This window comes from Chanos chanos, chromosome 5, assembly GCF_902362185.1.
Source record: "Chanos chanos chromosome 5, fChaCha1.1, whole genome shotgun sequence".
In the NCBI taxonomy this organism is placed as follows: Eukaryota; Metazoa; Chordata; class Actinopteri; order Gonorynchiformes; family Chanidae; genus Chanos; species Chanos chanos.
In genome coordinates this window covers 44,313,315-44,334,962 of record NC_044499.1, presented here as the reverse complement: position 1 = coordinate 44,334,962, position 21,648 = coordinate 44,313,315, and positions in this window count along the sequence as shown.

Genomic DNA, 21,648 nt, shown 5'->3' with positions numbered 1-21,648 from the left:
GAGGAAAAAGAGGCTGATTGAGATTCAGATGAGGCTCCCTAAATTCAATTCAGATTTGATCAGTAAGATTAGACATCCTCTTTCCTTTTCTTTTTATAATTTTATGAGTGGGTTTTGGCATACGCTCATCTGAGTGAAATTTATGATTATGATCTTTTCCTCTGCATCCATTCTGAATCTCTCTCTCTCTCTCTCTCTGGTCTTAATTGCATGTTCTCTCCTGTGTCCTTAACTCAACTGTTTTTCCTCTGCTACTCATTCTTCATGATTTTATATCTGCAGTGAAACCACTTGTTCAGGTGGTTCTTCTTTGACATCTTTATATTTCTTTGACTTCTTGTTAAAATATTTGTTAAATGAAGTGAGCTCATGAACTCAAATACTTGTGCATTTCGCATGTTTGCTGTGATGATCGTCTGTGAGGCATGTACAGTGATTGCGAGCCTTTCTTACAACTCATGTAGACTGAAAGTTGTGTAACTAGTGTTTATTATGTCCTTCCTTCAGTACGGCAGAAAGAAGAGGATCAAACTGGTCCTTGACCGTGAGTATGAGACCAGTTCAACAGGGGAGGACAGCGCCCCAGAGTCGAACAGGAACCGTCTCTCCGGCGTGAACAGCCACAGCAACATTAACGGAAGCATATACCTGGCCCAGAACGGTTCCATCATCCGCACGCGCCGGGCCGCCTTCGCCAACAACATCAGGGTCAACTCTCCTGTGCGGCTGGGGAAGCACTTTAAGAAGCTGGACAAACTGGCTGTGACTCACGAGGAAAGGCTGCCTCTCAACAGCCCCGTTGCTACGGGAGCATCTGGCGGCAACCAGAACCTTAACACCAAGCCCTCCAGTGCCTCCCTGGAATCCAGCACCACAGGTCCAGAGAGCATAGCAGGCAAGTTGAATGTGGCAAAGGGCAAAAGTGAAAGAACACAGAACATAGAGGAGCAGGAGTCCACTGTGGACAATGAGGAGGTGAAAGATGCTTTAGGCTCAGAGAGTGACCGCACGCAGTCTGACGAGGGAGAACTTTGGATGGGACCTTGGAATAACCTGCACATACCAATGACAAAACTGTGACTTCTGAATGTCTGCTTTGTTATACCACGTGACAGATGCTATTTTCTATTGTCTTAATTCAAGAAAGCACTGCATTTGGCACAATAAACAGAGGAAATAATATTCACATTCAGTATTATGTAGGCTATTTGCTTTTGTCAAACGTAATCAGGAAACACATCTGGTAATCATAACCCATTGACTGTTGCACATTTACAAATGTTTCTGAGTCTCGCTGATATATATTTATTTTGTTTCTTAGGTGTGTGTGTGGGGGAGGAGGAACAGTATAACCTAATATTGCTGAACTGATTTTTTTTTTTCCAACAACTTATGATATCAGTGTTGATTATTCCGTGGTGCACTTATGTACTATATCTGCTCAATGCCATATTTAAAGGGATGAACATGTATCTTTAAAGTCACCCTTACAAAATATCTCAAATATTATTTTCCGTTTTTAAAAACAAATGGATCTACACTGTCATTCTGACTGCAGACACTTTGCCATAAAATGATATTTTTTACCCTTTTTCTTTGAATTCATATTTATACTGGCCAACCTCATTATTTTAACCCCTTGGAAATGCATTACAGCAATTTTCTTCATTGTGCAGTTGCAGTTTTCAGTAAAAAAAAAAAAAAAAGAACAAAAAACAAAAACACTGGACTCTGTTTGTTCACGTCAGAATAAAAGTATCAAAATAATATTTTGTGAATTTTTATACGGATGAATTGTGCTCTAATCGAGTCTTTCAGATAAGGTTTGTAATGGTAGCAGAGAATAGTGGTTTGGACTTCATGAAGGTATTTGTCTGATGGAAATGTTGCAGAATATTCTTCCTGCTAATTTGCATTCTACAGAGGAGAGCCAGTTACATGCTAAGATGCATAAGTCTTACTTGCAATTAGTGCTTCTCTCTTGGGCCTTATTAGTTGCCGTAATCTTATTATTATGTTATGGTATGCATAAAATGTGAAAAATATTCCCAGATGGCTCACAGCAGCCTACATTTTGTAGAGTTAAAGTTTTTATATCCATTACTTAATCCATATTATCTGGCATTTAAAAAAAAAAAAAAAAACTAGTCTGGGACTGTAAACAAAATGTTTTCTTCATGCATGAACATCAGAGCACATTTGCGTATATTGTTTTCCTCATTATAGCCACTAGATGGCGTTTGACGCTTTTTTTTTTTTTTTTGCTAGAACAGGCAATGCAGTCCGATCTGATGTCAAGGAGCGAAGCTGCTTAGAGGACTTAGATTGACATATCAACCTGTTTCAAGGCTCAGAGTTTCAAAATATATCATTTGATATCACTGGTATGCCCTGGTGCACAGTTACACTGTAACATAACTATTGATGACTCCATTAAAAATCAAAAACAAGACAAAACGAAACAGAGTTGCTGACCTGTTGACATGAAAACAGACAGGGGACCCCATTGAAGGGCAATTATTTTCCCAACTGTTTGCTCTGAATCCATATTTGAATTATCAAAAGTGCCAAGAGAGAAAAAAAACCCCTGAGTTTTGGCTTTGCAGCGTAATAACACTTGAAAAGATTACAAGATTACTTCGGTCTGATGAGCAAGATTTAATAACCATTTACCTTTTGATCTCCAGATCACGACACCTATTGAACATTTTCAAACAAACATGTCTAAAATAAATAAATAATTTAGTCAATGATTACAAGCTGGCCGATGCGTTATTACAGGTAGAGCTGTATCAGCCAAGCGTCATGGTTATTTAAACTTCTATCATTAGCTATCAGATCAGAGAGAGGTGCAATTCAAAGTGTCGGAGAGCACATCCTGGAGCTAATATACACTGAAAGGGTATGAAAGCATGTGTTTAAAAGGAGCAAACTCACGCACCCACACTTACACACAAACTCAAATGTATCCTGCTGGCTGTCATCCAGGAACCTCATCGCTGCCAGCCTTCAGGTGGATAATGGACTTGTGGTTATGTTTTTAAGCTTTTTTAAACTGACTGGATGCGGAGAGTTGCATCTCAAAAGAGAGCACACGCTTTCAGGTGGATTTTTTTTTCTTTTTCTATTTTTTTTTTTTTTTTTTCTGCTGTGAATCGCAATCTCATTTTCTTATGACGCTGTATCCACGGCAACGTCAACAATATAGTGTCTCGCTTTTGGTTTCTTTAGTTTTCATGGAAAAGTTTGTTCAGAAAATATGAAATGCGAAACCAGCAATACAAACTATTTTTGTAACACTTGTATGGTATATACATGGACAAATTTCTGCCAAGTGTTTGGTTCCCCCCAAACTATATGTTGAATGTTCTTGGAGCTGTATAATTTCTATCTGTACAGTGTAAGTTAGTATTTGAACACTGTTTGTGATCTTCCTGTATCCTTTCACACAAGCATGCATACACACACAAACACGTACCACATGCACACAAAGTAAATAATTTTGATGGCATCCCACCCAAGCGTTTTATTATTTCTGAAAGCCAGGGCATATGGAAAAATGTAAGCTTGGCAGTGTAGACCCTATAATGAAGGCCTACAACAGGCATGTCTCCAGCATAGAGACATTTGAAGACATACCATGACCATCAAACCCTTACAACCGGCTACAAAACATGTCACAAGAATACAAAAATGGATGGTGTGTTCCCTCAATTTGCTCTCAAGCATACAGTTTATACCTGTACGCTTGTCAAGCTCTCATTATGTGAGGAATCGGCGGGCTGCAGTTGACATGTCACAAACATGGCTTGGCTTAGAATCCAAAGTCTGATTTTGTTTCAGGCCCTTAATTACTTGTACTTCATCTGTGATGATTACTGAAACACGAACTTGGCAAATGCTCTACAGAGAGAGTTATTATTCAGAAATATAACATCAAAGATATATTCCCTCAGGAGAGAGGTGCCATTATTATGAAATTTAAGTATGGTAATATGCTTTGTGACAAGTACAATTATCGTCAAAGTTGGTATATTTTTTACGATAATGATTTGGTGAGTGTAAAAGATTATGCCAAAACATGTAGTAAATTCAACTCTTGCCCCTTTAATTTAGTAAGCCAGTGCTGTTTGTCTTGACCTTGGGCGTCATGTTGTATGCTATTCCATGCTCTATTCAATGGAGAGTTGGAGAGTTGTGGCCTACACTCCGTCACGTATAATGTGGTAGTAGGCAAGGCCCCCGGTTAAAGAGAAATAAGAGGCAAGCATTGGGAGTAGTGTGGTTGCAGTGCCCATTGGACTGGGCCCTAAACACAAATTTTACCATGAAAATTTGCCTGTCTGCTCTCATTAAAGCCCCCGTTAAGGCTGTTCATGAGTAAAACCACAACGTCTCGCTCACTTTTCACTCAACAAGACCAAACAGAACTCCCCTGTACTTGCCTGGACCAATGTGTGTGTTGATTCAGTGAGCTGTTTTTCTTTTTGAAAACCAGAATTTATTCACAACTCGTGTGCCAGGCTGATTTGTGTGTTATTTTGTACCCAATATTCCTTGGAGTAGCCTCAACTTGAGGCCACACATGACTGCACCTTCAGAAACTGGACTGTGAAAGTATATTTTGCGCCATAACTGCACTGACTCCAGCTGGAGACCTGCTGTCTGCTTATCATAATTCTGATATCAACGAGGCAGATCAAAGCTGCCCCGAATTCCCCCTTTCTCCAACAGGAGATTGCTAACTAAGGGTTTCATGTACATTTGCTAAAGCTCTTAATAGGCGCAGGTAGAGGAAACTGAGAGGGAGAGATTTGTTCGGGGACAGTGCATGCCAACTCAGTGTGGTGATTCTCAGCCATCTAACATCAGTTAAAAACCAAGTGGCCAGTCTGTGGTAGGCTGAGGCAGAATTACAGGCCATGTTCTGGGTTTAAACTTTATCCTGACTTACCATTACAGGGCCTACCCTGGCGCCTGTTAGGTGCTCTAAATGGTAGTAACATCCACGTGTTTCACTCTGAACTCCAATTAGTGTTTTGTAACATAATGAGTTGGTTCCAGATCAGTTTTAGCATTGTGACGGTTAACATTAAGAGTGTTTTTTGGAGGGATTTTTTTTTTTTTTAATGTAGCAGGTTTGACGGGGAAAACAAGAGCTGATAGACACATTGAGTGAAGCTGGTTCATTCAGGCAAGCAGGGCTTGTTGACAATCATTGCTACCATCCATCAAGGCTGCGTTGGGGAAAACAATTGTGACCGTGCTGTCTATCATCAGCAAAGCTTTGATCTCTCTGTAATGCTAATGAAGGCATTGCTTTGTCTAGCTAAACTAGGCCGAGGAGTATGCTTGCTGCTGGGCCTCTGGTTTAACATTAGGTTAGTGAAGTACAGTGTAGTGTATCATTCAGTGGAGGATTTCATTCAATGGTAGTGGGTTACCAATTACTGAACAACTGAAAATGACTTTATGTACGTATATTAAAAAAAAAAAAAAACATGTCCTCTACATACACTGTCTTTAATGTCATAGTCTTAAGTTTGTTCCAGAAAAAACAGTTGCGGTGCCAGTGGTGTGAGAATCCTTTGGAATTGTGACCTCTTTTAGATTAATTATAAAGAAGCAGTCTATGAGACATCATGGTAACATTTTCATGTTTGTCTTATACTTAGACCAGCTCTCTGTATTTCTTTTATCGATGACTTTATCTTTAAACTTGAAGTTTAATCATATGCTTTAGAAGACAGTTCCTTATTTATGAGGGCACCAGAGTGAACTGTGTTTGTAGAGCAGTTGCTTTGATTTCCGTCTGGTAAGGATGGCTCACTTGTTCCAGAAAAAGGCTGTTTTAGTGTTATTACTTTGCAGTTTTGCTCTTACTTTTCTCCTGGGGTGGTTACCTTTCATTGTGAGTGGCAAATCACCAACTGAAAGGCTTTCATCTCCTTGACTACATATCCACAGGTTGAGTCTGGAGTATTGTGAATTGTTTAGTCATGAACTGCTTCCCAATTTGAGCTTCTTTCTGAATAAACGAAAATATAGAAACCATAGTCATATGTCAAATTTTTTACCAAACTGCCTTTTTAAAATTGAAGTTTTCAAACGGACAGCGGCCCCTGTATTTATGGGTGTAATATGTAATCAGGTTATTGTAACGTTTAAATTTTTAAATTTTCATTTTACATTTCCTGAATTTGAATTTAACAGCACTGGAAACGAATTACATTTTGACTTGTGACTACAGAGTAACAGTGCTGTAGAGGTCTTGAATTTTGAGCTTTACAGTGATGATTTTTTTTTTCCTTAGCTACATCACCAGTGTTATCTATCAACAAGAGTATAAAGACAAGTTGTCATGGCAGCACAAACAAGGTTTGCTATCCGCCTCTCTTTTGTATTTGTATTGAACTGTAGCTTCAAAAGTCTCTATTGGAGTCCTAATTACACACTTTTGACAGTTATTTTGTCAACTTCACCTCGTTTTATACCACTGGGTATGTCTCATTCTTTGTATTGTCAGCCCACGTGTCTTGCAAAACACTGGCTGTTAAATGGATCATGGCTTTTTCCGCTTAGAGCGCTAAACAGATGTACAGAGTGTGTATACTGTATGTAGCAAGAGGATGTTTGTGCTGTTCACCTGACAGTAAGCACAGCTGTGTTTGGTATGTAGCCCCACCATGCTTTAGTCATTTATTGTGACGCCAGAGCTATTCCTTTAAAAAAATGTGGACTGAGCTACGTGACTTGGCTGTGGAAAGACAGCTGAATAAACCATTGAAATGATGGTGCTTTAGACGCAGTCATTTACATAGATAAATGGGCAACCCTCATATTTTGTGACGACCCCTGTAATGCAGAATGAATTTCAAACATTTTAAATATAGTTTAGGAGAAACGACGGCGTTTGCGGTTTAAAGCGTCTGAAACATGTAAACACTCACACACATAGACACACACACACACACACACACACACACACACGCACACACACACACACGCAAACACAATGTGCACATTCATGGAAAATGTTAAGTTCTCCTGGCATGTGTCTTGTATCTTTTACACAACTGTGACTCCTCAAGTCGCAATTTAAACAACGAATCGTGGGTTTTTTTGGTATTACCCACAGTAAAATGCACACAAAACTTGATAGTTTCAGAGATACAGTAACTTCGCTGTACTCTGTCTGTACACTGTACGGTTTGTGACGTACAGGTGCTGCACTGGGAACCCTGCCTCGTCTGACCAAGACACAGTCCAGCAGAGTCCTGCAGAGGTGAGGCCAGGCCAAAGCCCTGACTGGGGTGATGGATGAGCTGTCTGCAAAGAGCCTGGACAGAGAAAAGGCCTACATTTACCTTCACAATACAATCATGATGAACTAGCCCTCAAAGTCCCATCAGAGATAAGAGGTTTTATGGCCTTCTTCCATTTCCTAACACTTTTTCATTGTCATATATCACTGATCTGAAATGGATCTGTAGACATATCCTTTTTTTTTACCATTATTATTTTGGAACAAACGTTAGATTCCTTTTTTTTTCTGAGTTGATCGCTTCATGAGCGGTGTTGTTTAATCTTTAAACAAAATTTATGCCTTTGGAACCGGAGCGAATATTTATCGCTCTCTCTCTCTGAGACTGACACAGACTCGTCCAGCGCAAGTTTTCTCAGCTCTCATTTTTCCACTCGTGAGTCGTTATCAAACAGCCGAGGAACCCAGCTAACTCTTAACCCCTGCTCTTTACCATCGCTTTCACACTGAGGGAAAAGCTTGGCTCCCATGTCTTTCCGCTTTTATACTGCTGTGCTTCACCCCGCTGCAGTCTACCGCCCGCGCTCACAGACAGGACGGCATGGCGACAGCGGTGGAGCGGCAGACCACAGCTGTCTGCCTTTCATGCAGGCTGGGGTGCGCTACGGCTCCTGGGCGGCCAGCGCCGCGGTGTGACGGGCCCGCTGCGGCTTTTCCCAGGGCTGCAGACGGGGAGGGTGTCTCCCAGATCAAACACAGTGTCTTGACAGTGATGAGAAACCAGGCAAATTAGGAGTGAGTAGAGCAGATCTATTACCAGGATGGCAAGACGGCGTGCAAAGAGTCTGCAACAGCACTGACAACAAGTCGCAGAAGAAAGGGAGTGATCTGAGGGAATGTGGGTCTTTTACTCCCCTTTGGTCTGTTCTGTTTTCTTTAAGTGACTCTCTTGTTGTTATTGTTTTCCAGATAGACCTCAGGTAAAGCTATAGGCAATGGGAATTATTCAAGTGAGGCTAGACGGTCAGAATTTTTCAGGTGAAGCTAGGTTGTGGGAACTGTAGTCAACAAGTGGAATGTATTCTATCTTAATACATAGAGTCACTGATGTTTTGTTGCCCCTTCCAGACAATTTCTTTCTCTCTCCTCTCTCTTAAAAGAATCAGTGGCTTACCTTTAGGCATATAGGCCTATGCACAGATAAAAGAAGGAACAGCTAGGATTTCTTGGGTATATTACAAATGCCTCTGACTCAGTATTTCCCTCCACTGATGCCTCAGTATCCAATATACATGCATTTTTCTTTATCCTCTCTCTCTCTCGCTCTGTCTCTCTCTCTCTGTCTCTCTCCTCTTCTTTTCTCTCTCTTTCACTCCCTCTTAAAAAAAATTAGACAAATTTAGGGCTGGTGACATCACTAATGATAGAGTAATTTAGTTTGGACTTTGATGCATCATTCATTATCTCGAGCTAAGTCTCTTTAGGTTTCTTTTTTTTACAGTATCCATGGCCACTATTGTGTCTCTGTGGTCTAATTAAATGTAATTGGTTGTTATTTTTTTTTTTTTTTTTACTAGTGCTTATATGTGTTTCATAGCCTTGTAATAAGAAAAATTGCGCGGACAGTCTGAGCAGTCACGACGCCAGTGACAAGATACTCCTGCTGTAAGTTCTCAGCACTGCATGTACATCTGCGACACGCAACCTTGTCATTACCCCCCCCCCCCCCCCGCTACTTTGAAGCAGTGAGATCACTTATGTTACGGGAAAGAATTTGGCCTCCACGCTGTCACTCAGAGACATTGTGCAATTGCTGTTGTTGTTCGCATGTGTCCTCTGAGTTGAGCAAATCTCTTTCATGTATCTGAGCTGGTCTTAATTATATCTGTTTACCAATGACTTGCCAAAACACTTTTGAATTTAATAGATCCTCAGTAATGTCATTGCTCTTTTTTTTTTTGTTACCTGTTGACATAAATCTCCATGACAAAAACAAGGAAACAATTTTCGCTCTACGCAACCATCCAAACTATTCTCCTGAAATTCCTCAGATGGCACGGACATTCATTGGTTTGTTTGGATGTTTCTGACGCGTTGAGAGAGACATAGTTGGAGAGAGAGGAGAGTAAATTACAAGCCAGGAGGAAACATAATGAGGCCCGGGGAGTCTGGGTGACCCCGGCAGATGTGAGCCAAGCTGAAGGTGTGTCTTTGGGCTGGGTGATTAATCACACAGCTGATCTGGAGTCAGCTCCTCTAATAACAGACCTTCCCTGCAGCACTGCCAGCTTTTTCCTTCTCTGCGCTGGTGCCAGCAGGTCTGCCACTCCGCGTAGTGGCTCCAGCTCAGGTTTCAGCCCAATATGAGAAATTCTAACTCGAAACTTGAGCCTGTCTCTCTCGCCGATCAATATGAAGCGCAGGTTTTAGTTTGAATGGGGGCTCATTTCTCGTTCGTTGTCAAACTGGGAAAGAGAGTTTTGCCCTTAAATTATTTGCTTTTCACTTCAGTCGTTTTAATATGCATGCTGTGGATAATAGATCTACAGAGCGTTACATGGAGGAACTTCTGTTTACTTGTTTGGAGGGCAGAATAAATTGAGAATCCGTCAGCTCAACACTTCCAAATTTATGAGGTTTGTGTCAGGAAGAATAATTGACTCCACAAGATTTTTTTTTTTTTTTACAATTATTTTCTATTAAATATTTTTAAAAATGTATATCATTGTTTAATTTTACTTGCAGCTTGTGTCATTCCCTTGAATTATTAAGTGTATTTTGCACAAGTCCTAATTTACCTGTCATGGACCATGTCATTATTTTCCCATGAATCTCCATTTTGTCTCCTCAGACACTTGACAATACCTCCCTGGCTCCAAACAGCCTTCAGAAATACCTTAAGTATGCTTGACCTATGGATCAGCAAGCAACTGAACAAAGGTCCTTTAAGCACACGACCTCTTATTTCAAGTGGAAAACTCTCTAAAACTCTATTTCCTTATTGACTTGAGACTTTTTTCTTCCTCCATTATCAGGTGCTCATTTTAAACATCGTCCTGCACCTTTTAAACTGGGGTGGAATGTAATAACAATGGACGGCATTGTTATTACTGCATCACTGTTTTTCGCTGGGGTATTTTTTTTTTTTTTATCCAATGTCATTCAGACCTTTGGGTCTGAGTCGTAGTTGTCAACAATTGTTTAGGGGTGTGGATTGGAGACAGGTGGAGTAAAGCTGAGCTGCTGAGAGGATTAAACAAAGACCACACCTTACATTCTCTTCACTCTCCCCTCAACCTTTCAGAGGGTTCTCCTGAGGGAAGCCTGGTATCCACCACTCCTCCCGGGAAGAGGAGTGGTGCTCACGTCATAGTTAATCCTCGTGACATTTCCTTAAGCCCACTCCACACAAGATAATCTTCCATTTCTTAGAATGCTTTCATGATTCAAGCAAAAAAAAAAGACCTGCAAATTAGCGCGAGGCACCAGGCGGAAGTGGAGTGGTTGGATGAAGGCAGGACACAAATGTCTGGCTTTCCTCCTTAAGCTTCTGTCTCTGTGAAGGCCACAGGGAAACATGTGACATCAATTATCATTAGAACTGCGGTTAGTGTGTCAGGAATCCTCATTCAGTACCCACAATTATTATCCCTATGCAATGTCTTTTAAGTAGTACTGATTAGCCAGCTATCACACACGCACCTTATTGTTATCTTTCAAAGGAAGAGCCTTGAGTGAATCCAGTTGTCTCTTACGCTGTTCCTTGTGTAGTCCACCAAGAACATTAAAGCTCTGAAACATTTTCAAGGAATTTTCATGCTACTTTGAAAGGAAGGACATTTGGGGCATTTTCAGTATTCTTTTAGAGTGCTCACTGTTGACCAGTATTAGTGAAATTGCCCCGACCAGTTTTCCAAGTGTTTATATGATAAAAGCATACTTTGGATTGACGAACATTGTTAATATATAATACAACATATTTCTCCACCTTTAGCAGCTTTTATCAAGTATGCGCCTAAAACTGAATGAAAGGTTCTGTTTCAAATGTGAGATTGACATTGCTTTTTAAGTTTATGTCTGCAAAATATAATGGTAATTAAGGGCTTTACATTTGTTTTCTTTGGCTATCGTGAAAGTTTTTTCAGTGACCTGATTACAGGAAAGCGCTCCATTGTGCCACTCAAATTCTCCATGACTGCTTTATTCAGTCAATGAATCTGTAGAAAAATCAAATTATACCTTTAAGTGCATGTGTATCAACAAAATTACTGCCAACACAAAGGATTATGTGTGAATTTTGCAATAAAACTGATCTTAGTGCAATGTAATATTTGAATGAAAAAGGAGAGAAACTACTACTCAGATGTATGATAATAATATATTATATAACGGCTTCAACCTCAAAGCATTTAGAAAATGTTTGGATCTGCATGCAGAGAAATATTCTGAACCAAGACTCAACTAAATGATTTTGATAAAAAATAGGGATGGGATTTGAGTAGGCTACTCCAAATGTATATAGGACAATACTTAAGGAGGTCGGTCTTTAGGAAATGATTGTGATCAAAAGCAATGTCTGTTTATAAGTCTCAAAAAAAAATCAAACTCAAAACAACCTGGTGATAATGTTCTCTTCCAATATTTTCATCTATTTATCATAATATAGAAATGTCATCTTTTCACGGCACAGTCAGTGAATGCTAAACTCTTCATTTAGAAATACTGGTGAGAAAAAGTAATGTGTGTCACTTGGATCCTGGACATTAACTCAAAATCCTTTTAATTAGCTCGTCCCATGAACTGCTTTATATAACATCAGCATGCAGACCATTTCCCTTGTTCTCTCTAGAGAGTCTGAGGAGAGGCAAACCTTTTGGTTAAAGCTCCACGCAGAGCTGGAGACGTCGATAGAGCTTTCAGACAAAATGACTTTGTTATGGAGAAGTGCCTTACTTCATTCTCCATAAGGACTCAGTAGATTCCACAGACACATTCAAGAAGCATGCCACTGACCACATTCTGCTGGAGAAGTATGTGAGAATATCATTGGTCCTGAGACAAACATGTCTTTGTGAAATGTTGACCATTTCTTCTCTGTGGCTTCCGCAATTGTGCTCTACCACCCTCTCGAAACACTGAAACATCTTGATTGCCCACTAATTGCCTCTTAGTCAGTATGCTACTCCAACGCAACGGCATGTATAGTGGAAAGCTGATGAAGTGTTGACGGCGGTGTGTGGTTATGGCCAAGACCATGGAGAATGTGGAGTGTGCGGTAAGCTGCTGATGGAAACTTTAAGAGTGTAGTAGCATAAACCTCATCATAAATCAAATCCATAATGACCTATGGCATCTCACGCTTATGAAGCTGTTAAAAGTTGCATTGGACTCTATATTTAGTTTTAAATGACTTCAAAGTGACTTTACTTAATGTAATATTTAAGTCCTGATTACTTTGAGCTTGTTTGACGGCAGGCCCCTCACTTTGTTGTGGTCATGTTCTAGAGTAGACTTTCAATTCGTCTAGACATCTGGGACAGACGATGTCTTTGTATTTTGTGTTGTTTGTGTCTCTATTCCTGTATGTTGAGATATGGAATGAATTACATTCACTTAAATGTAAAAAAAAAAAAAATTACATTCTAATAATTGTAATACTTTTTCATTGCTAACAATGGGACTGTCTCAAGTGAACTGCAAAACCAAAAAATGTTAGACTGGGTACCACACAGAATATTTGCATCACTGAATAATGGTCAAACATGGAATAAGTGCCCTAAACTAAGCACCCCCCCCCTTCTTTTTTTCCCTCTCATGTCGCTACCAAAAATCTGACTCTCCTGGGTTTCAGCAGATTTGAATGTTTAGTAGGGTGTTGCAAAATCAAATGCTAAATTCCATTGTACCCAAATGATTAACCCGCTCAAAGACTTATCCCCCATCAGATGCCTTAGACAGCTAACTCTTTATGTGTTTGGTCCTCAGTGCTCTCCAATTTGGAAGCTGTAACCTGATATACATAGAGATGCTCTACCTAAATTACTTGACAGAAAAAATACACTGCAAAATTTTAAGATAATTATCATAATATTTTATTATAATGATAACACATTTTCTCCAGAGAGGACTACACGTTCTACGTGAGTATGTGTGTGTGTACCAGGATGTGACTCATACAATAAGTTCTATCTTTTCTGTACTGTGAACAGACTCTGAGCTACTTTTGGCATCTCAAATGTTTTCTCTAAAGAGCTCAGATTAGCATTCATTACATTCAGACATTTCTTGTCTTGAAAGAAGACTCTCTGTGCATTCTTTTGAAACATGTTTGTTTGAATGGGAAACACCTGTGCATGGAAATAAGATTAGACTAGTTGGAGATTCCAAAAGCTGTTTTTGTCTGATAAGTAATGCTCTGTATCACTAAGAAAGGTCTTCTTCACCTGTGTGTAGGCTCTACTCAACATGTCAACACGAAGCCACCCCATTCCATTCAAGCTAATCAGCAGGGTCTGCATGGATGTCCCAGATATGTGCAAGTATTGTGTCTTTCCTCATTCCTGGGATGTCCCGAGCCCACAGACTTGACAAGGCGGGCTCATCTGGTGATATGGCTGTTATAGTGCAGTGAGGTTTCTTTCTTCCACAGATACCTTCAATTGGATGGCACTCACAGCAAGAGTTGTGAATTGGTTATAATGTCAGTGTTAAAGACATTTTAGTTCTACATGTGTGAGTCTCAGAGAGTAAATGATTGAAATGATGTGTCTTATTTAAAAGAAATACCTGCTATTATGAGTTAATCCTCACAGTGATACTGTTTTATCAGGCTTCAAGAAATATTGTTGTTACTCACATTTTCAGATAAGCTGGCCATCCATCTTGTGACCTTGTTGATCCCAGCATGTACGCACATAGCAGTGTCATTAACTGCTCAAGTGGAGCTCCATTTCTATGTCGCCTGCCTAACTTCTTTGGCACTTTAGATAGATAGATAGATAGATAGATAGATAGATAGATAGATAGATAGATAGATAGATAGATAGATAGATAGATAGATAGATAGATAGATAGATAGAAAGAACAGCAGCTTGAAAACATGAAACTTTTTGAATATTTGTGGGGCTTCAAAATAAATTAAATACCTCAAAAGAATATACTATATGATCAGAAGAAAGAACTATGACATGGTTCTATTTGAACAATATTCTCAGGTCTAACAGTAAAGAACTGAAGCCTGCCATATGGTTAGCAATCAGGAATTCCATGAAAAAAGGATAAAAATTTTATGTTTATTAGTTTGTCTCTGAATCAATGAATTTGGATTGATGATATCGATATCTTTGGTTGTGTAGTTGCCTAAAAGCACAGTAAAGTTACACAGAGCTCCCCTGTGATTTAATACATGCACAGTTATTTCATATCATATTTGAGACATATAAATACTACAAATGATAAATAAATACAAGCAGTTCAAAAAGTGAAAAAGCCACAACTAATAAACAACTAATTTAGGTTTTTTGTGTCTAAAGCCATGAATCTTTGTTTTTATGAACAGGTTATGCAATGCATTGGTGTGAGTGTGTATTTTCTCACAAACCAGTCGACTGTAAAATGGGAGGTTAAGTGATATTGCCCATGAGTGACGGGGTCATCTCTGTTATCCCCAAAATATCCTTTCTGTCAGTTTCAAGTTCTCATGGATCTGTTTAGATCTCTTGTGTTGTGGAGGAAATGCATAAGTGTCCTCAGGTAACGGTGAATGATCTTGCCCCAAGACCTCGCACATGAATAAGCACCTTGAACATAAGCACACAGGCTTGGCTGTTTTGGGGGGAGAAGTCTTTGAAGTGCTGTAATGTACACCTACCCCTCCCTCTTCCTCTTTGCCTTATTTACGGTATTTGTTTCAAGAGTAGTTGAGAAGAAAAACTTGTCTACCCCCCCCCCCCCTCCCCATTCATATTTAGAATGAGGGTTGTGAATAGGCCAGAAAAAACAGAATCATCCTGGTGAAGAGATGAATGATGTGGTCACTGAAGAGAGAGGAAGTATATTTAAAAGCTCAGTGATTTAACATGTGGATCCAACTCTTTCATGTCTGTCTACGAAGCTTGTTTGTCATTATCAGTCAATAGACACCAGTGTGCTAAATGTTGTTTGTCTTTAGATAGTGGCAAACTTTGTGAGAGCCCAGATTATTTTAAGTGTCTCATCCAAGTCAGGGCTGCCTACTGTTCTTGTTGGCAGACAAAGATAAACTTGATGGACTCAGGGCGTCTGCTTGAGTTCCCCCCATTGGCACGTATTCTTGCTTTTAAACACTTGTGCAAATGAGCAAACACGGAGATAGTAATGTGTGGGTAATAGTTGGAATTAGATCAGCCATTGTTTTAGCCATCACCTCAAACCACCAAACAACAGCCACTGGGCAAAGTAAATCCCACACATTTGCACCTCAGCAAGATCAAAGTTTTTTCCCCCTTTTTTGTGAATGCAATCACTTAGGCAAATGAGATTCTGTGTAACCTCCTCTTTGTGTTGTTTAAGTCTGTCTTTTGTGTAGAACAAATGGGGGCATTATGGGTTTCACGGAGGAAGAGGTAATATCAAAGGGAAGCGGCCTGGCCTATTAAACCCAGTAAACTGTACATGCCACAAAGAAAACAATTGAAAACAGTAAATTGGCTTTGGCTGCTTCCCTCTAGAGCCAGGAGAAGAGAAATAGATGGGACATAATAGCCTTTAATAATGCACATCAATGGATTGAATGCTCCTGTGGAATGACATTGTTCTTTTCATGCAGACACAGGAGATAGGACTTTCAGTTCCAAGTGTTTTGTCTGAACCCTCAAAATCATTTTGAGACATTCCCCGTCTTATCTTACATCAAATCATCTTAATTGACATTCAAACAGCAAAAAGTGCATAGTCCAGTATTTTCAACCTGGTTGTGCAGCCAACTCCATGCAGAACATCCAGCAACACTGATACATTAAGTCCAATATAAGCATGTTATGTGGCGGAATTTTGGTGTATTAAGACTGGAATTATGTTAGTCAGTACATAATGCATATTTATATGTCTCCATGAAATATTTCATTAATAAAATGCTATGTGAATTACACAAATAAAGCACATAACCCCACGAAGAACGTTTAAGTAGGTACTATATTCCCACTGTTTGTTTTGCCTGATCGACCACTCAGTACTTGTGTAAAGCGTTATAAATGTGTGGCATTATGTAGTGTTGCATGATTGGTCTCTATGTCAGGTAAGACATGATCTATGGGATCTTCTGAGCAGAATGTACTCACTGGCTGTGAAACCAGTACCTTGGCAACCAAGGAATGCTACTGTTGGCTGTCACATGACAAAGCCACACATATCCCTGACACTTTCAACCACATTCCCTCCAGCACCCAGCACTGATGCTCTTTCAATACTGCTTCTAGTACACAAAGTGCAAAATATAGCTGGTGACAAAAATAGTTGGTGATACTATAATTCATGTGAATAAAATGTGTATCATTTACTATTCCATTTGATATTCATTCACCAACTTTGTCTTAATTGCAGATAGTCTTGAAATTAGTCCAGTTTCAATAGATTTAAATGAAAGTTTCATTTTAACACAAAGTTGCTTGCACTATATACTTCACATTAAAGCAGAGTAGACACTAAATTCAAAACTGTTCTGCTATTTATGCTCATCATGGTGAACATGGTGCAGGTACAGAGCCAGTAGTTCTATGAAAGTTTTATTTACAAAAGACTCAACAACCTTATTGGCGATGAAATCCTTGGCAGTTGTCATATCGTAAATAAAAATGTTGTATTTGTAGACAAGGCTGTGGACGCATTGGTGTTTTTTCTGGACAAGAGGAGCATGGAAATATTTGAGTTTTGCTGATGTTTTGCAAATTGCAAGGTTAGTGGTCATGGTTTAGAGCATGCTGTTTTTTGAACTTTTAACTCATTTAAACAAATAATGTTTAATTATAGGGTTATAAATGGTAATATCCATGAACACTGGTTACATAAAATGAAAAATGTATTTTCTTGCTTCTGAGACATAAAACAAAAAACACAAATGAAACGTGCTGTGAAACTGTCTGTGAGAGGCCAGGTTGGCAGGGCCACACCCTTATGAAAAGATTTGAAATATGGTATTTTAGTTAAAACAAGAACAAAATATATACCAAATGTGGCTTTGACTGCAGCAGTAATTAATAGCAGTGTAAACAGAGTTATGCTCATTTGACGCAAAAGGCCCTAACAAACATTTGCAATTATGTGGCTCAAACTCTGAACCATAAATAATGTAATGTCATATAAAACAGGGAAATTTTCAAACCAACATCAAATGTTGCTCATATGAAAATATTCATGGTTTGCTGATTGAACAAAATGAAACTTATGTGAATCACATCTGGGTTGTTGCTTCATTCTCATGTAACCCAAACAGGCATGCATGTTTTAAATGTAAAACATGCTGACTGAAATATCCTTTGATTTTCTTGGTTTGATCTCATATTTTACAGTATTATGCAGTGCTCTGAACTTCAAACCTATCTCTTCCCCTCAGTATGAGAGCAAGTGTCTTCCTCTGTCTCTTCTTAATTCTCTGTCTTTATCTCTCTCTCTCTCTTCTGTTTTTAATAGACAATGAACAGACAATGGACAGCTGTGCCCTCAGAGAAATGGCTTTTTCTCTCAAAATAGATATATTTTTGTCCTGGTTGACACATCACTGTGATTTTTCAAGGCACTTTCAGCCTGAATACATCAATGCCCATAGACCGAGGATTATATACTCCAAAGAGTTGCCAGAATTACTGAGTTTAGTGTTAACCATCCTTACAAAACCAAATCCACATACTTCCGTTTAATGTTCACGGTGAAATATCACACTGCATGTCCCTGTGGAACAGAATCACAACACATTTAGTGGCAAAGGATTTGAGATTAAAATTATGTATTGAATTTGAGCGGTCACCCAAATCAAAAACATATGCTTTAGAATGTCTCTGTGACTGCGACTCAAATCCCAAGTAATTACAAGTTTAAGAAATTTACCAAACCTATTAGCCAAATTTTCTCTGGCATATTTTCCAATGGTTTGACTCTAAATTACTGCGTGTGCTCAATCTTTTAATGATCTGACTTTTATATCATAATTAAGAAAGCTACACATAGTGCTTTGCTTTCAGAAATTCTGTAAAATTCAATTCTGTACAATTTGCTGTAGGTGCCTATGAACATGTTGGAACTGTTAACTGGCTAGCTTGTGTTAATCTGAGGTGTTTAAGCTGTTCTGTCCTTTGACTTAAAACACTTTGAGTAAACACAGATGCTTAAGGCAGCTTGCTACCCCTAAAATTGTGTTTGGATCCCCTTCTGTCTGCTGTAAAAGAGCTCTACAAGAGACGCCAGTCATCATAAAAGTCTATTCTTCCTGTCTGTAATTTTCTAACATGACAGTCTGTATACCAGTAAAACTGTCCAGGTCATTCACTGACTGCGGAAATACCTGTGAACTGAACAGCTCTACCTATGATGTAGAAGAATATGTCGGTGCTTATGAGAACTGAGAAAACCGGACCGTGTAGGATCTGGAAAAATATGAATGTATCTATGTGCATACAAACATACATACATGTATATGTATGTATGTATGTGTGCATGTGTGTGTGTAAGTATGCATCTGAAGTACGTGTCTTAAGATGTGTGAATGCATTGGAAGAGTTTATTTGTTTATTTGTCTAAGTTCCCCGTATTGCTTTTAAGAAAAATTCTGAGTGATCTGCAAAATGGTGGCTACTGGCAAACATGAACAATATGTTACAGTGTTCAGCAATTTTTAAATACGGTCAGCCAAATTTCCAGCAGGACAAATAAACAGAGAAATGTTAATTACACAACAGCACTCCCTCTCTCAAATTTTCATTTCACTTCTTTACCAAACAGAGAGCCACTAGCGGTGATCTACAATCTCAAAACTTTTTACTCGCTATTGAATCCGTTTTGCCCTTATTTAGACAAGGTACATCTATGATACTACAAGTCTGTAATTCTGTGTATCTCCATATTTAACTAAATGACTAATTTACTTTAAATGGTGTGGTGGGCATTGATAGTAAAATATTCATAAAGCATAATTTTCTCTGCTCTAAGAGAAAATGCTCTGAACAATGCCAGGAGTGTGTTGATTATGCTTAGTATAGTTAAGGCTGATGAGACCTGCTCAGTTCTTTAAGTAGTTCATTTAAGCTATTCGTCTTCTTGGATAAGATGTTTCATTTGTCTGCCAATTGCCTCTGGTCAATCAATGGGTGTTTTCAAATTTTCTTAAACCAAGGCTGAGACTGAATTTAGAGGACAGCTCCTCAAAGTGCAAAATCACATAGCTTAGCCACATTTTTCTGTCAGACAGAAAGAAACTAGACCAGCATATGTTTGTCAAAAAAACAGGGTCAACCATGTGTCTTAAATAACACATGATTTACTAGTAAGATGTCAATTTCACGTCACTGTGTTTTTGGGGGTTTTTTTCTGAAGAGGAGTCTGAATGTGAACCTTAGGGTTGTGAACCTTGGTGTTTTGAACCTTAGTGTTGTGAACCATGGTGAAAGTGTTTACCTGTTTGTTTGAAAATAGAATGCCGTGAAGTGCTGACAGGCCTCCACTTCAAAGTGAGGCAGACATTTGAGGCAGTCTGCAAACATTCACACTGTTCTTTTCAAGAGAACTGAATTGCTGTTTTATTGTACCCTGCACATGAAGGGAGATCCATCCTTTCACACAGATGTTTGTAGATTAATTATGAGTGAACAGCAGAAACACCCTCAAATAGTTTCTGATTCCCTTGAGCAAAGTAGATCAAATACCTATGACATTCTTTGGAATCCTAAAGATCCGTACTCTTTCCCCACAAAGAATCACCCCTTGTACTGTATGGATAGCTGGAAGTTTTGAGTTTCCCTTGTGCCATTGTGCTGCTTGAGATTCCATCCACAGATGTTTTGAGTCTCCTTGTTGTTGATGGTATTGACAAAAGCTGGGGGAAAGCTTTCTAGTGCTAGTCAAAGCACATGGAAGGGAAAAGGACAATTGCAAACTGTATATCCTGTGCTTTGAAATGCCTACCCCCTGGCTTTGTCTCTTTTGACAGCTTGAGGTAGAGAGTCCTGAGTTTCTCATTACTTGAAAGGTTTTAGAAGCTGAAAAGGGCTTATACATTCTCCAAAAAAAAAAAAAAAAAGAAAAAGACTTTTATGAAAAGGAAAATATTTTTTGAAGGGCCTTACGTGATTCTTTCACTGAAAGAACCATCATTCCTAAAACTGACACTTTTTTTTTTTTTTTTGAATATCAGAAAACAAAAATTAATTATTTACAGTCTTATTACTACAATAAGATCATATAAAGAAATGACACAAGTGACAGATTAGAGGTGAATCGTAAATAAATAATTAATTTTATAAAATGCTGAAATATGATTGGACTCAAAATTAAGGACAAATTTATTAGCTGAATATTCCTAAGGGCATGTGTTTAGAGCTGCCGTATAGTGGCTACACTTCACTGCCACCTTAGCACAAATGTAGAATCCTTGAACTTTGAAGAGACTTCAGTCAGTCTACACATGCTGGGCCATATGGTTTCACCAGAGGATAAAACACTGAAGCTAAATCAGGCTATAATGTGTGTGGAAAGGCTTTTGCCTGAGTTGCCCACTTAAATTCAGTCACTCTTTGGTACAGGCATATGGAGAGTCACAGCAAAGGGACAGATCCTTTAGAGAATAATCAAGAAACACGACAAATTGCAGTCATATAACCGTAATGGTTTATGTTACATGATGTCAACTAGACAACTGTTACTGTACAACTAAGCCCTTATTCAGTGATGACAGGGCTTTAACACAAAAAGAAAGCAATTTTTCACTCTGTCTTACATGTACATCGAATTTGCCTGGATCTTATGACCCTGCTTACAAATTCTGATCAGTGTTCTCTGATTGGCTACAAGGAACCTCTTAAGGAGGATATTTCAGTAATGAGTATTTGTGGTTAATTTATCCCCAGTTTATCTCAGTTCTAAATAACACAGTGGAAATCACTGGACAATAATGACTACATTTTACAAAATATATGGTATGTATTTTGAAAAAAAAAACAAAAAACAGTGAATGTCGTCTACATTGGTCAAAAACACAGAAGAGTAACTGTGTACATGTGAACAGAATGACTGATGGAAGCATTACAACACGAAAAAAAAAGCCCAAAAAGAAATATTTAGGAACTACTTTCACTCCACACAAAAATTCAAATTTGCATACATCTAAATATCAGATGATCCACACACACACACACACAGAA